Consider the following 14,134-nt stretch of genomic DNA (forward strand, 5'->3'; position numbering starts at 1 on the left):
CCAAGATATTAAAAAAAAAGAAGAAAAAAAAAGAAAATGCTCGTAAAAAGATAGGTGAAAATGTATGCAAAACTGATGTTTGTAAAAATCTGAAATATTCAACCCAAAAAAACAGTTGGTATCAGGCTATATCTCTCGAGGAGGCAGTAAAAATAGGCCTACTCTTAAACTGAATGGAAATAGCAGGTAAATGTGTCTCTATTGCCATGCAACTCGTAAAGCCGATGGTTTTGCATTGGTGGCATCCTTGGTAACAACTCCATGTCTGAGCACAGAGTCAGAGCTGCCACAGCGCGTCTGAACTCGGCTCCACCCCGGCGCGTCACGCACTGCCTGCTACGCGCACCGTCTCCACAAGAGGGCATCACTTTGCCTCTGACGGCACCACACACGAGGTGGACCCACTTTGGTGGAACACATTACACACAATTGAAGCTTTATGAGTAGATGGTTATGATGGCAACAGTGGTGTATGAAAGTAGACTATACTAGTCAAATATATAATAATAATAATATATTGCCTAATCTAAAAAAGAGTTTTGATTTGTTTCACTCTTTTTCAATCATTGCACAATTCCATTTTGTGTTATTTCACCATTATGATATCACATGGTGTGGACACGTAAAAATATCGAAAAAAATGTGGTGTATCCAAACTTTTGACTGGGGACTAATTTCTTCATCTGTCTGTATGCCATGGCTGTGTGCATCTGTATTAGACCACCTGTAGGTGTTATTATGTATGGTTAAGTTAAAAAAAATGTCATCAACAACAACCTGAACCAACCCTTTATGGTGGCCATGAAGCAGCTACAAATCACAAAGGCAAATAGGAAAACACATCAAGAAATTGCAACAAATTGGAAATCACATCGGCAAAACAGAAATGACAACCAAGCAGAAAACACAACCTTAACTCCTACCAGAAAACATGCCCAGCTCTTAACTCATTGAGTGCCAGCCACTTTTGGAGAACGGAATCTCCCAGTGCCAGAGTTTCAGAGCGTTTTCAGTGATTTCTCGAGGCCCACAGAATATTGTGTGATATTACTATGTAAACACCGAACACGCACAAAGAACGAGGAGACTCTCTTCTATCATCTGCAAAAAAAAGTTTATTGATCCCATTTTCCGTTCTTTAGTTATGAGCCGGAGAAGATAGGCTGTTTTGAGCAAAAATACAGTTTTCAAATTATAAGCTGAGATATTCAGCCTTTTGTGAAATGCAGCATTTCAAGCACATTCACTGACGCTAGCTAATATTTTCTGATGTAGTGACGTGGTGTAGTTCTGTGGAGCCTGCGTGCCCCACCCGCCCCACCCCCCTCTCCCCGCCTCAGCTGCAAACTCCTCCCCACACGCACCCAGTCTATTTTCGGAGCCTCCGTTTTTGCGCCGGGCGGCTCCCGGCCGTCTCCCAGCGCGACAAGGAAATGCCAAATGGGACTGCAGGGATAGGTTTGGCCCTTCGGCGTCGGGTGCTGCCTTTCTGGCGGGTAATCGTGTGGAGAAACTATATGCAGACAGACAGACAGAGGCAGAGGAGCTCAGTTGTGTGCGCGGATTGACTGATGTTCGCAGCCCGACGTCAGCTGCAGACAGAGCAATCTATATGGCTCTGGCTGCAGCATGCATCGGCTTCTCTTTGATCACGGCTTTTTGCTACAGTTTTCCGGACCTTTCTGTAATCTGGAGAGCACTGCCACCTATGGGTCTGTAAAATAGGTTATACACACCCAATAGCTACAATATTTGTACAGGAGATACAGAAGGCTTTGATCAACGTCCCACCGTCAAAAAACGCAATTGACGAACATGTTCGTCCTTGGCACTCTACGTTACTAAACCAATTGACGAACATGTTCGTCCATGGCACTCAATGAGTTAAAAACAAAAAAGCATAAAATGTTAATGTGGAAATACATTTGTTGAAAGCTGCTGAATGCACACTGTATACTAGAATAACTGAATATGCTGAAGACACGTCTAAATCATCCCCATATCAGCTGCAATTTGGCCTCATCCTGTCACATCCGTCACTGAAAGACGTCATCATGACATAATTTTGCTTGCTGGGCTGAAGCTTCCTCCGATACATGTGAAGTCGCTAGCCGCTTCTTTTCACCTGGCAGCGATGAGTTTCACCGGCAGGATGTAGCCCGGAGGATCACGCCATTACCCCCAGTTCCCCTCCCCCCTGAACAGGCGCCTCGACCGACCAGAGGAGGAGTGCAGCGACCAGGTGCTGGTCACCAGCAGGACACATACCCTTAATCCGGCTTCCCACTCGCAGACACGGCCAATTGTGCCTGTATGGACACCCGACGAAGCCGGAGGTAACACGGGGGCCTCAGACATGCGACCCTCTTGTTGGTCGGCAGCGAATCTACCACTGCACACGCGCCGCCGTAGTGTTTTTTTTTTATTTGTTTTTGTGTTATCCCATTTGCACTTCACAGCCACCTTGGACCTGTCTTGGCTGAGACATAAACAAGGCAATGCAGCATCAAACTGCAGCTTCAAGACAACCAGGCACCACGCCAGCTTGACGATTTGAGTGAAAATGGAGTGCCTTGAGGCAGAGTTGTGAAGTTTCCCAGTGACACTGTGCAGCTGCCGTCCCCAGGCCTAGCGTGCATAGCGTGAGTGGAAGGCCACCAGGGAGCCTGGAAGAGAGGAAAGGTTAAGAGGCCAAAATCGCAGAGCGGACAAACAAGCTCTGGGAAAACACATCAGCCCAGGATGCAGAGTCACCGCTGTGGTCTTAACGTGTTGACATACTGCGCTTCGACATCCAGCTCCATCTTATTTTTGTAAAGGTACAAAGGTGAAACGCTTTCAAAAACGCTCTTGTGTTAGCCTTCGATTACCTAGACGAGCGAGTGAATGCAATGGCAGACCTTTTCAGAAGACAGAGTACTAGGCTATGTGTTTCTCAGCTGAATGCTGAACTACTGTTGTGTGCATTGTGCGTTTGATTGGGGCTTTGATATGGCCAGAAATGCCCAAATTACCTTAGTCCAATTTGAAGTACCGGTAATGCATTGTGCTTCCTGGTCCTGCACCTCAAATCCACACTAAGACCCATGATTAGAAATCGATTGGTCACTCTTTCACCCCTTAGCCAAGAGTCGAAAATTGGGAGCTGTCAGTCAGTGCTGTCCAGTGCATCTTGATTTCATCGCTCTATGCTGTGATTTTACGTTCAGTGTTGCAACTCTGGACTATGTCCATCTACTAAACATTATAAATCATTATAGATCATTGCTTGTGTTGTATAAAGCTCACAAAACGATACACTAAAATAAAGGATATTCAAATAGGATGACTGTTGAACGACTGATTTCCATTCAAACAATATATCGAAACAAAATATAGATATAATAGATATAAACAAAATGATAATGGGCAGGCAAACTGCCAAAAAGAGCTGTCAAAATAAATGTTGTTTGGATAGCCTTGTAGAGGGGAAACACTCTGTGCCTCTGTGTGTAAGATGCAGAGATAAATTAAAAACACCAGAATTCAAGCTGAGCAAATTGTCAGCTACATCAGAAACCTCGTGTAACATAACTTTGTCAAGCACTTATTAACTTATTTACTGTAACAATACATTTAATCTTCTCCATTAGTTTGTTAATATTGAATGTGTCGTGTGTCCAAATGACACCAAATCCGATGCACGTCCTTGGGTTCCCAGCAACACACCAAGTGTGACTGATTGATTGTTTGAATTTATTTGATCATTCATAAAAAGATATGTATACAACCGCCCTGCACGAATACATACGTTTAAAAAAGAATCACTGAAGTTGAGAACAGTTGAGAACACGCAATAAAGGGAAAAGGCTTATTTCCATTGTGGACCTTTTCTTGATATTAACCTAAGCAATCATCACTCCTCCTGCCTAATAACCAATCATCACTCCTCATGCCTAAGGCTAACCAATCATCACTCCTCATGCCTAAGTCTAACCAATCATCACTCTTCTTGCCTAAACCTAACCAATCACAACTCCTGATGCCTAAACCTAAGCAATCATCACTCCTCCTGCCTAATAACCAATCATCACTCCTCATGCCTAAGCCTAACCAATCATCACTCCTCATGCCTAAGTCTAACCAATCATCACTCTTCTTGCCTAAATCCAACCAATCATCACTTCTCATGGCTAAACCCAACCAATCATCACTCCTCATGCCTAAACCTATCCAATCACAACTCCTCATGCCTAAACCTAACCAATCATCACTCCTCATGCCTAAACCTAACCAATCACCACTCCTCATGCCTAAACCTAACCAATCATGACCCTTCATACCTAACAACCAATCATCACTCCTCATGCCTAAACCTAACTAATCATGAGCCCTCATACCTAATAACCAATCATCACTCATGCCTAAATCTAACCAATCATCACTCGTCATGCCTAATTCTTTGCATGTGATGTGTATATATATATATATATATATATATATATATATATATATATATATATATATATATATATATATACCGTGTATGTATATATATATATACACGTGTATGTACACGTGTATATATGTTTATATATATATATATATATATATATACACATACATCCTGTACATACATCCCAAGCCCCCTCTTAGAATAGAAATCCTGGTGCCATGCTTGTGTACCTAAGTCTGTTCAGCACATCCTCATTATCGGATCCAGCCACAAGATCCAACCTCATCTGAAGCACCTGCTCCTATCCATTTGAGCGAAGGGTAAATCTGCATGTATGCATTCAGCCTCCGGCTACACTGTCCACCAGGGAGTGATGTTTGGTGGCAGACAGTAGGCTATGCGCCTGCCAGAGATGAGATGTTTGGTGGCAGACAGTAGACTATGCGTCTGCCAGAGATATGGTTTCTCTGGAGCATCAGTATAGGAAAAACTTTACTTCAACTGGTAATATTGCCTACTTATTCCACTCCTGACTCATCATTGTATGGATTTATTTGTTGCATCAGACAAAGTGTCATTGATGGATTTTATTTAGGTTCAACAGCACAGCAATAATAAAAATAATACAATAGACCAGTCAGTAGATGAGAACAATGCAACCTATACGCCTGTGGAGAGAGTTTATTGGAAGTCAGGTCCAGAGAGATTCTAAATCATATTCCTGTAGAGAAGGTGTTCTTATACTAAGTCCTAACAATAAAAGACTAACACCATTGAAACGCTGCAGAGCCAGATTGACGGCCCTAAAATCATCTTCTCACACCTTCCTGCAGACCCATAGCTGATAATCAGGAGGTCACTGGGACCTCCTGACCTGTGGCCGTCTCTGATGCTGTTTTGACGTTCCTGCCTTCCTCCCCCGTCATGCAGTTCAACACGTCATCATACCGAAACGACAGAATAGGTCTATTTCCACGGACTCCAAAAAACGACATGTACATGTGCGATTCGTGAAATGCAAACGGCCTATATCGCCCCACAGTCGCCGTTTTTCGGAGCCAAAAATTTGCACTTGAACACACCGCAAATACTACAGTTGATGGTCAACTGGCGCGTATGTTCCTGCGCCTGCGTTAGACCGAGGACTGCAGATATACAAACCAGAATATACAGAAAACGCCTTGGTGTCTCAATGGTATATACAAACTATTATGTTTTCCTCTGAGAAAAATCCTCCCTTTGTCTGCCTGCTGCAGAAACTCCGCCCCTGTCAGCTGCAAGTCAGGATCGTTAAGGCTGGGCTTCTCCGTGGATGTGCGCATACTTCAAAAAAACAAAAAACGTAAGCGCTGCCCATCTGCTTATATTAACGACATTATAATGATACAAAGTGGGTTGATAATCGGTAAAGCCATCCTTTAATATAGCTCCTTAATGGAGAATATGTCTGATAAAAAGTTGCAAATGGCACTGGCGTTGTCAGCCCTTGCCTGGTCTTTTGCTTGTAAGGAAGACGGGGAGCTAAAAAATAACGGGGCGATATCAGCAACAGGCATTGTGAAAATATGGGTGTATTGGAATGATCAGATGAGATGAATTTGGAAAATGAGCAGAACGTTTTGTGTGCGCGCCCTCTTCTCCTGCACTGCTTTGCTACCAGCCAATCAGAGTGATTTCTATCAACGATGGCCCTGACGCCGATTCAACATGTATTTGGCGGAAAAAGCCGCCAACAAGGCCGACTAGTGTCCCCAACAGTGCACACCGCAAAGGCTAGGGCAACAGACGCTCACCGACAGCACACTGCCGACGGCCAACCGTCGCCTGTAGCCTATGTTTAAAACAACTCTGTTAAGGTTCGGGTCGAGGTTAAAAACGGAAAACAACATGGATAAAAAGATAGGAGGCCAACCCGCTTCCCTCGCCTGCTCTCTCAGTTGAAAGAGGAGCACGCTACCGCAGGTCCACCCAACCCACCCCGTTTTTCAGCCTATTAAATATGAGACTGTGGCGACCTCTAGCGATCACGGCCAATGGCAACATTTGTCTCTTTAACACCCAGGAAACTAGACCTTTACTGTAAGCTGATACTCATGAGGTCATAGCCTGTGATCTATGAGGTCATAGCCTGTGATCTATGATGCCGTTTCTGATGTTCCCGCCTTCCTTCCCCCTTGTGCCGTTTATGTCGCACCGTGATGGACTACGGCACGGCAGGATGCTGCACGTGCGTTTCGCGTAGAGTTATCCCCTGAACTCCCCGGCAGGGTGGTGACTTACTGTATGGGCTCAGACAGTCAAGGGCAAGGCAGTGTTTTCATATAAATCCAGCATTACAGTACACAGCGTCTTTGTCGTGCCATCACATCACTCCCTTTGATCGTTTCATGTTCAGGAAGCAATTCTAAGAGTGCACAGCTGTAAAAATTCCCCCTACTCTAGTAAGATGGTATATTTAGACTGAGGCGGTAAATCACGTTTAAGATTAAATCAACACTATTGTGCACAATCTACAACTGCAGTCATTTGAAATGATTCATACTTCATATTCATTACCTCTGCCTTATTCTCAGCAACAACCCAGATAGATGACAGCCGATGAAAATCAATGTTAATTAAACTTTGCATAGTGAACAGGCACCCTGAAGAGCCACGCCTGTGAACCGCAGCTGCTGCAGACAATTCCAATAAGACTGGAAGTAAAGTGATGTTGACTTCAAAATAAAAGCAGCATTTGATCACTTGTGGAAAATAGGATTAGGGTATACAGAATGAGTAAAAAAAAAATGGTACAATGAATACAGTAATGTAATAGTCATATACTGTGTAGGCCTATGTGAGATGTTTGCCTTGGTGTCTATTTTTTTTTTTACACCAACGTTATTTGGTTGTGGCTCATCACAGTAATGACCTGCAGATTTTGCGCATTGCAATGCTGTTACCATTGAATCTCATGAATGTGGCCCTATGTATTTTAGACTAGAAATTGCAGCATATCAGAAAATAAACAACATACAAAAACATTACATGTTTTAAAATTAAATTCTGACCAACACTATTTCTAAGATTTCATTAAGGAAATAGTAACATCTCTACGGTATTGTCCAACATGCTACAGTATTTGTAGTATACATAACCATAATTTAGATTTTCACATTAAATCAACATAAATATAGGGGGCGAGCAAAGAATGCAGTTGTTAGAATACAAGTAATGCATCGAGACAATTGTAATGCACTGTGATTCATTAACTAATTAGCTGCCTTGTTTCTCACATGTAAATCATTATGTAACAGGTTCATGTCGTTTCCACTGTTGACGGTCTGTACCGAACACAACCGCCCCTTCAGCTGCGCTCAGTCAAGTGACCTTTGACCTCTATCAGAATGCCTGGTATTTCCTTTGATAATCAGTGGAAAAAGAATCTCAGCCATTTGGATTGAATTACCTGCCTGTGGATTTCTGAACACGTTGCTTCATCCTATTCCTTGTGATGTGATCCATTTTGCAAAGTAAGCATGAAATAAAACAATCTAAACATGTTCCAAATAAAATACCGTTGACGTGCCATTCTTTGAATGTCCAACTGAAGTTGCTATGTTTTTATTGTTTTCAATCTCTGGTAGAAATGATTACTGCAGATTGACAAAAGAGGAGAAGAGCATTTTTGCTGCTCTTTGAAACGGCCTCCTCAGATTTCTGCTACCATTTCTTACGGCGGGATCCCAGATATCTGAAATGACATCAGTTTGACTGTCGGATGGATTTTCTGCCATTCTTGCCACTGTGTCTCAGGGGCAAACCGATAGCCATCACAGCCTTAATTGGCATCCCACAGTGGCATAACTGGCATAATAACACTGGGAATACCAATATACATTCATTAGCTGTTCATAAAAAAATATATATATATGGAGAGAGTACTCCAGAGAGAGTACATGATATCCTCAGTAGGATATTGTCTCCTATGATTTGAAGTGACATCAGCCGTTATTCAGCAGCAGACTAGTCAGCTAGCTCCAATATCTCAACATCTCAAGAAACATGGGTGGCCGAAACTGGTTCGTGTTATCTAATGTTTCCATATGTAGCTAATTGATACAATGCAGCTCATTACTCCTATCTCAGATTGTGGCAAACACAAGGTTGCTCTGAGCGACCGTCATACATGAGACGTGCATGTGAACACAAACACACACTCACATCACATTCATACACACGTGTGTGTGTGTGTGTGTGTGTGTATGTCTCTCTCTCTCTCTAGACTCAATATGGTAATCCTCCGCCCCAGACTTTGACCGCCTTATCAGTCCTCAACAGAGCGCTGGGCTTCAGTCGGTCATGCCATGCTGTGATGTCACTTCACATACAGTAGAGTGAGCTCAACTGTCTCTAATGGTCAGACAGCCAGAACTTTCTTATCGGGTCTTGGTTTGCTACATGTGCTGACCAGTGATACAACTGGCCAGGGTGCAGACATGTGTGTGTGTGTGTGTGTGTGTGTGTGTGTGTGTGTGTGTGTGCGCGTGTGTGTGTCTCTGTACTCTGCAGACATGTAGCCTATGTATTCATGCGTTTCACTCAAAACCAACACAGTGAAGGCATTTGTGTAGTGTGGTGGTAGATTCGGCGCAGCGGGCGAGCCTAGGAATCGAGCGAGAGGAATCGAGCGCCCTCATGCCCGAGATGCCTAGTAATAATAAAAGAATGCTCATTCGCATCACATCTTGTCAATGATCACTGTTATTGCATTTTGGTGTTTGTGCAGAGTTTGAACGTCCATGTCCCATGAGCAAACACCTTTTTAAAAGATTGCAAATTGGTACCACAAATTGCTTCAAGGTGAAACAAAGACGATACACATATGCTGCCGTTTATGCAAATCTATTCTCGGCTCGCGAGTCTCATTGTAAACAGCAGAACAGAATTATACGCCTCTCACCTCTTTGCATTTAAAAGTTTTATTTTATGACTTGCAAATCTGCCTCACAAGAGCACTCTTACCAGATCGGGGAATGTGTTGCATAATGCATTGATCTGTTTTAACAATGTGCAAATGGAGGGGTCTATCACACTCTACCAATGCTTCATTAATGCCATTTATCTCCAGGTGGCGGATTGCATAAGCACCACCTGTCAACATGAGGATGCTGATGTCCCTTTAAGACCACCTGTCAACATGAGGATGCTGCTGTCCCTTTAAGACCACTTGTCAACATGAGGATGGTAAATGGTAAATGGCCTGCCTTTATATAGCGCTTTTATCCAAAGCGCTTTACAATCAGTATGTACATTCACCCATTCATACACCGATGGCGGCAGGCTGCCATGCAGGGTGCTGGCACACCATCAGGAGCAATTTGGGGTTCAGTATCTTGCCCAAGGACACTTCGACACGCAGACTGGAGGAGGCGGGAATCGAACCACCGACCTCTTTTATCCAAAGTGATTAGTGGACGACTCCTGAGCTACAGCCGCCCCGATGCTGTCCCTTTAAGCACCGCCTGTCAACATGAGGATGCTGCTGTCCCTTTAAGACCACCTGTCAACATGAGGATGCTGCTGTCCCTTTAAGACCACCTGTCAACATGAGGATGCTGCTGTCCCTTTAAGACCACCTGTCAACATGAGGATGATACTGTCCCTTTAAGACCACCTGTCAACATGAGGATGCTGCTGTCCCTTTAAGACCACCTGTCAACATGAGGATGATACTGTCCCTTTAAGCACCGCCTGTCAACATGAGGATGCTGCTGTCCCTTTAAGACCACCTGTCAACATGAGGATGATACTGTCCCTTTAAGCACCGCCTGTCAACATGAGGATGCTGCTGTCCCTTTAAGACCACCTGTCAACATGAGGATGATACTGTCCCTTTAAGCACCGCCTGTCAACATGAGGATGCTGCTGTCCCTTTAAGACCACCTGTCAACGTGAGGATGATACTGTCCCTTTAAGACCACCTGTCAACATGAGGATGCTGCTGTCCCTTTAAGACCACCTGTCAACATGAGGATGCTGCTGTCCCTTTAAGACCAACTGTCAACATGAGGATGATACTGTCCCTTTAAGATCACCTGTCAACATGAGGATGCTGCTGTCCCTTTAAGACCAACTGTCAACATGAGGATGATACTGTCCCTTTAAGACCACCTGTCAACATGAGGATGCTGCTGTCCCTTTAAGACCACCTGTCAACATGAGGATGATACTGTCCCTTTAAGACCACCTGTCAACATGAGGATGATACTGTCCCTTTAAGACCACCTGTCAACATGAGGATGATACTGTCCCTTTAAGACCACCTGTCAACATGAGGATGCTGCTGTCCCTTTAAGACCACCTGTCAACATGAGGATGATACTGTCCCTTTAAGACCACCTGTCAACATGAGGATGATACTGTCCCTTTAAGACCACCTGTCAACATGAGGATGATACTGTCCCTTTAAGACCACCTGTCAACGTGAGGATGATACTGTCCCTTTAAGACCACCTGTCAACATGAGGATGATACTGTCCCTTTAAGACCACCTGTCAACATGAGGATGATACTGTCCCTTTAAGACCACCTGTCAACGTGAGGATGATACTGTCCCTTTAAGACCACCTGTCAACATGAGGATGATACTGTCCCTTTAAGACCACCTGTCAACATGAGGATGATACTGTCCCTTTAAGACCACCTGTCAACGTGAGGATGATACTGTCCCTTTAAGACCACCTGTCAACATGAGGATGATACTGTCCCTTTAAGACCACCTGTCAACATGAGGATGATACTGTCCCTTTAAGACCACCTGTCAACATGAGGATGATACTGTCCCTTTAAGACCACCTGTCAACATGAGGATGATACTGTCCCTTTAAGACCACCTGTCAACGTGAGGATGATACTGTCCCTTTAAGACCACCTGTCAACATGAGGATGCTGCTGTCCCTTTAAGACCACCTGTCAACATGAGGATGCTGCTGTCCCTTTAAGCAGAATTGCCACTCCCAGATCCCTCTGTGTGCCATACCAAAGAACTGAACTGTGTTACATCATAAGCGACATCATGACTTAAAGTTTAGAGGAACTAAGGGCATCTACAGTATATAGTTTATTAAAAGGATGAACTACTCAGCCCCATGCCGATCAGGATGGGTGAAGCTTTTAAAGTCCACAAAACGTTTGTGGAGTTTTCTAGGGAAACATGAGTTACTTAGCCTGGTGAAGCATCCAGTCATGTGAGCTCACATTCTGTTTCATTCTGCAAGACCGTTTGGCCTCCGCCCCGATGTGGGCTCTTTCAGCTGCCACAATGCAGGCGGGCCAATCAGGGACCTGCCTCGCAGTTGACATTGTAACCGGCCAATCAGGAACGGCGCTGGCAAAATGGCTGCCTCCGTGGCTCTCCGCCTCGAGCAGTAACGTCAACGTTCATCGAGTTTAAAGAGCTATAATTGCAGTTATTAATGCAGAAATATGCTCAATAACAATTAAACAAGAACAGGAGTATGCAACAGCAGAGTTTCTCGGCAGAAAATATGTGTTTGCCATTCTTCCGAGTGAAAGAAAGTTCCTGCATGCCATACAGCATTTGCAGTGATGGTGGTGAAACTCTGCGCATGTAGATTAGGAAACCCATTGATTATGTGATCTGGTTCACACTTCATTTAATTTAGTTTATAATAACTCTACACTATAAGGCAGATCTGTGTGTGTGTGTGTGTGTGTGTTTATGTTGTCCTTTGCCATATCTGGAGAACCGTTCGTCAGAGGAGTGCGCTTAGGGGGACCCGACAAGTGCAGTGTGCAGTGCCGAATCTCGTGCAATTTGGCATAATGCCACTTTCAGGCAACACAAAAAGCAGTTTATCTCGAGAACCATTCGTCCGATCGACTTCAAACGTGGGGAGTGCGCTGCTGGGAACCTGGCGGAGTGCAGTGCTGCATTTCATGGAATTTGGACACCCACATAGTCATAGCGCCACCTATGGGCAACACACACACAAAAAACAGTTTATCTTGAGAACCGTTTGTCCGATCGACTTCAAACTCGGGAAGGGGGGGTGGGGGGGGGGGGTTGTTTGATTTGCGTTGCTGGGACCCCGATGGAGTTGGTGCCGAATTTCGGACACGTGCAAAGTCATAGTGCCAAACCTGGCGGGTACACTGCTGGGGACCCAAGAAAGTGTAGTCTCGAATTCCTTGTAATTTCAACCAATCAGAACACAGCATGCACACATCTGGAGAACCGTTCATCTGATCGACTTCAAACTTGGCGTGTGCACTGCTGGAGACCCGAGAAAGTACAGTGTCTGATTTTGTGCAATTCACCCATCAGGGGGAGGATGGGGGGGCGGGGGTGAAGAGTGGGAGAGCATCGTGTGTGAATGGGGCTAAGGGGAGGAAGTGGAACGGGTAGTGCACTAGTGTATAACCCCCCCCCCCACACACACTCATTTTGGTGCGAAGCGATAAGTTAAGGATATTTTTGTGAGTCTGAGCTCTAGATTGGACTGTTTTGGTCTTTGGTGTTTTGGACTGTACCTTATTATGATTGTTCAGTTGGATCGTAATGTTCTGAGATAATTCTGTCCTAGAAGCCATAGCATCAGACCTGAGATATGCCAGACTACCAGAAACAGAATGACTGGGAGTGCAATACTTTTAGAATTAGCAATGAGTTAGACCGTTTCAGATATTCACTGGGGGAAAAGATGCGATTACATTTTGGAGATACAGGAATTAAGATTTTGAACTGCAAGAGAAACGCAGAGAGAGAGAAAAGTACATTACGGTAAATGTGCTTTGAAGTTACAATAACAACAACAGCAAGGCAGACACTGAGCCCTGTACTACGAAACTAGTTTAACAGATCCGCGATAAGTCCCTTTGATCTGGTTTGACTGAACAGGATCAAAGCTATCTAGTTAACTGATACTACGACGCTGGTTTTTTACTAGGTAAGTGGACCTGGGATCTGCCTGTGCACGCGCACGTTTTTCGCTCGTGCACAGGCGCGCGTCCACGCGAAAGAGGTGCGCTGGCCAATCACATTATGAACAGCTGAGTTGATCCACGCCCACACCCATTTCCTCGTTCCATGAAAGCGCAGTGCATGATCAGAGTTTTAGCGGATATTTAATGTATCCGCGATTTAATGTCAGAATGAAAATCCGCGTTGGATAGTCTGCTGAAGGGCTGTCTAAAGCAGCAGCTTGTATTCACATCAGTCATTTGATTTAGGCTACTTTGATCAGCGATTTCTGTCTGATACAGCTGCATACATTGATACAGCAGTCTCAGTCTATACATTTCCACAATCTGTAAGCCTATTTAGACCATAGATTTAGAAACGCATGCTCAATGAATAATGATCTCTATCACTCATGTGTGTGGTTGCACTGATCGAATAATTCATATATAAAATAGCCTAGTATAAAGCCTAATAGCCTACTATAAAAGAGAAAACTGCTGAACTGAATTGAGACGATGCGGGCATATTATCATTGATAAAAACTAGCCTATTTTTGCTCATATATTGGCATACAGCCTACAGGACACAGTTCCAGCTGAAAGATGCAAGAATAGCCTGCATATTTAGTATTGGGGCTATCCATATTTATCCCATATCTATATTATATGTATAGGCTTTTCTGGCATGTAGGAGAATATCACCTTCACTCCATTTGAGGGTCCATTCATGATATG

The sequence above is a fragment of the Poromitra crassiceps genome, assembly GCF_964638095.1.
Source record: "Poromitra crassiceps genome assembly, chromosome: 4".
NCBI classification, from domain to species: domain Eukaryota; kingdom Metazoa; phylum Chordata; class Actinopteri; order Beryciformes; family Melamphaidae; genus Poromitra; species Poromitra crassiceps.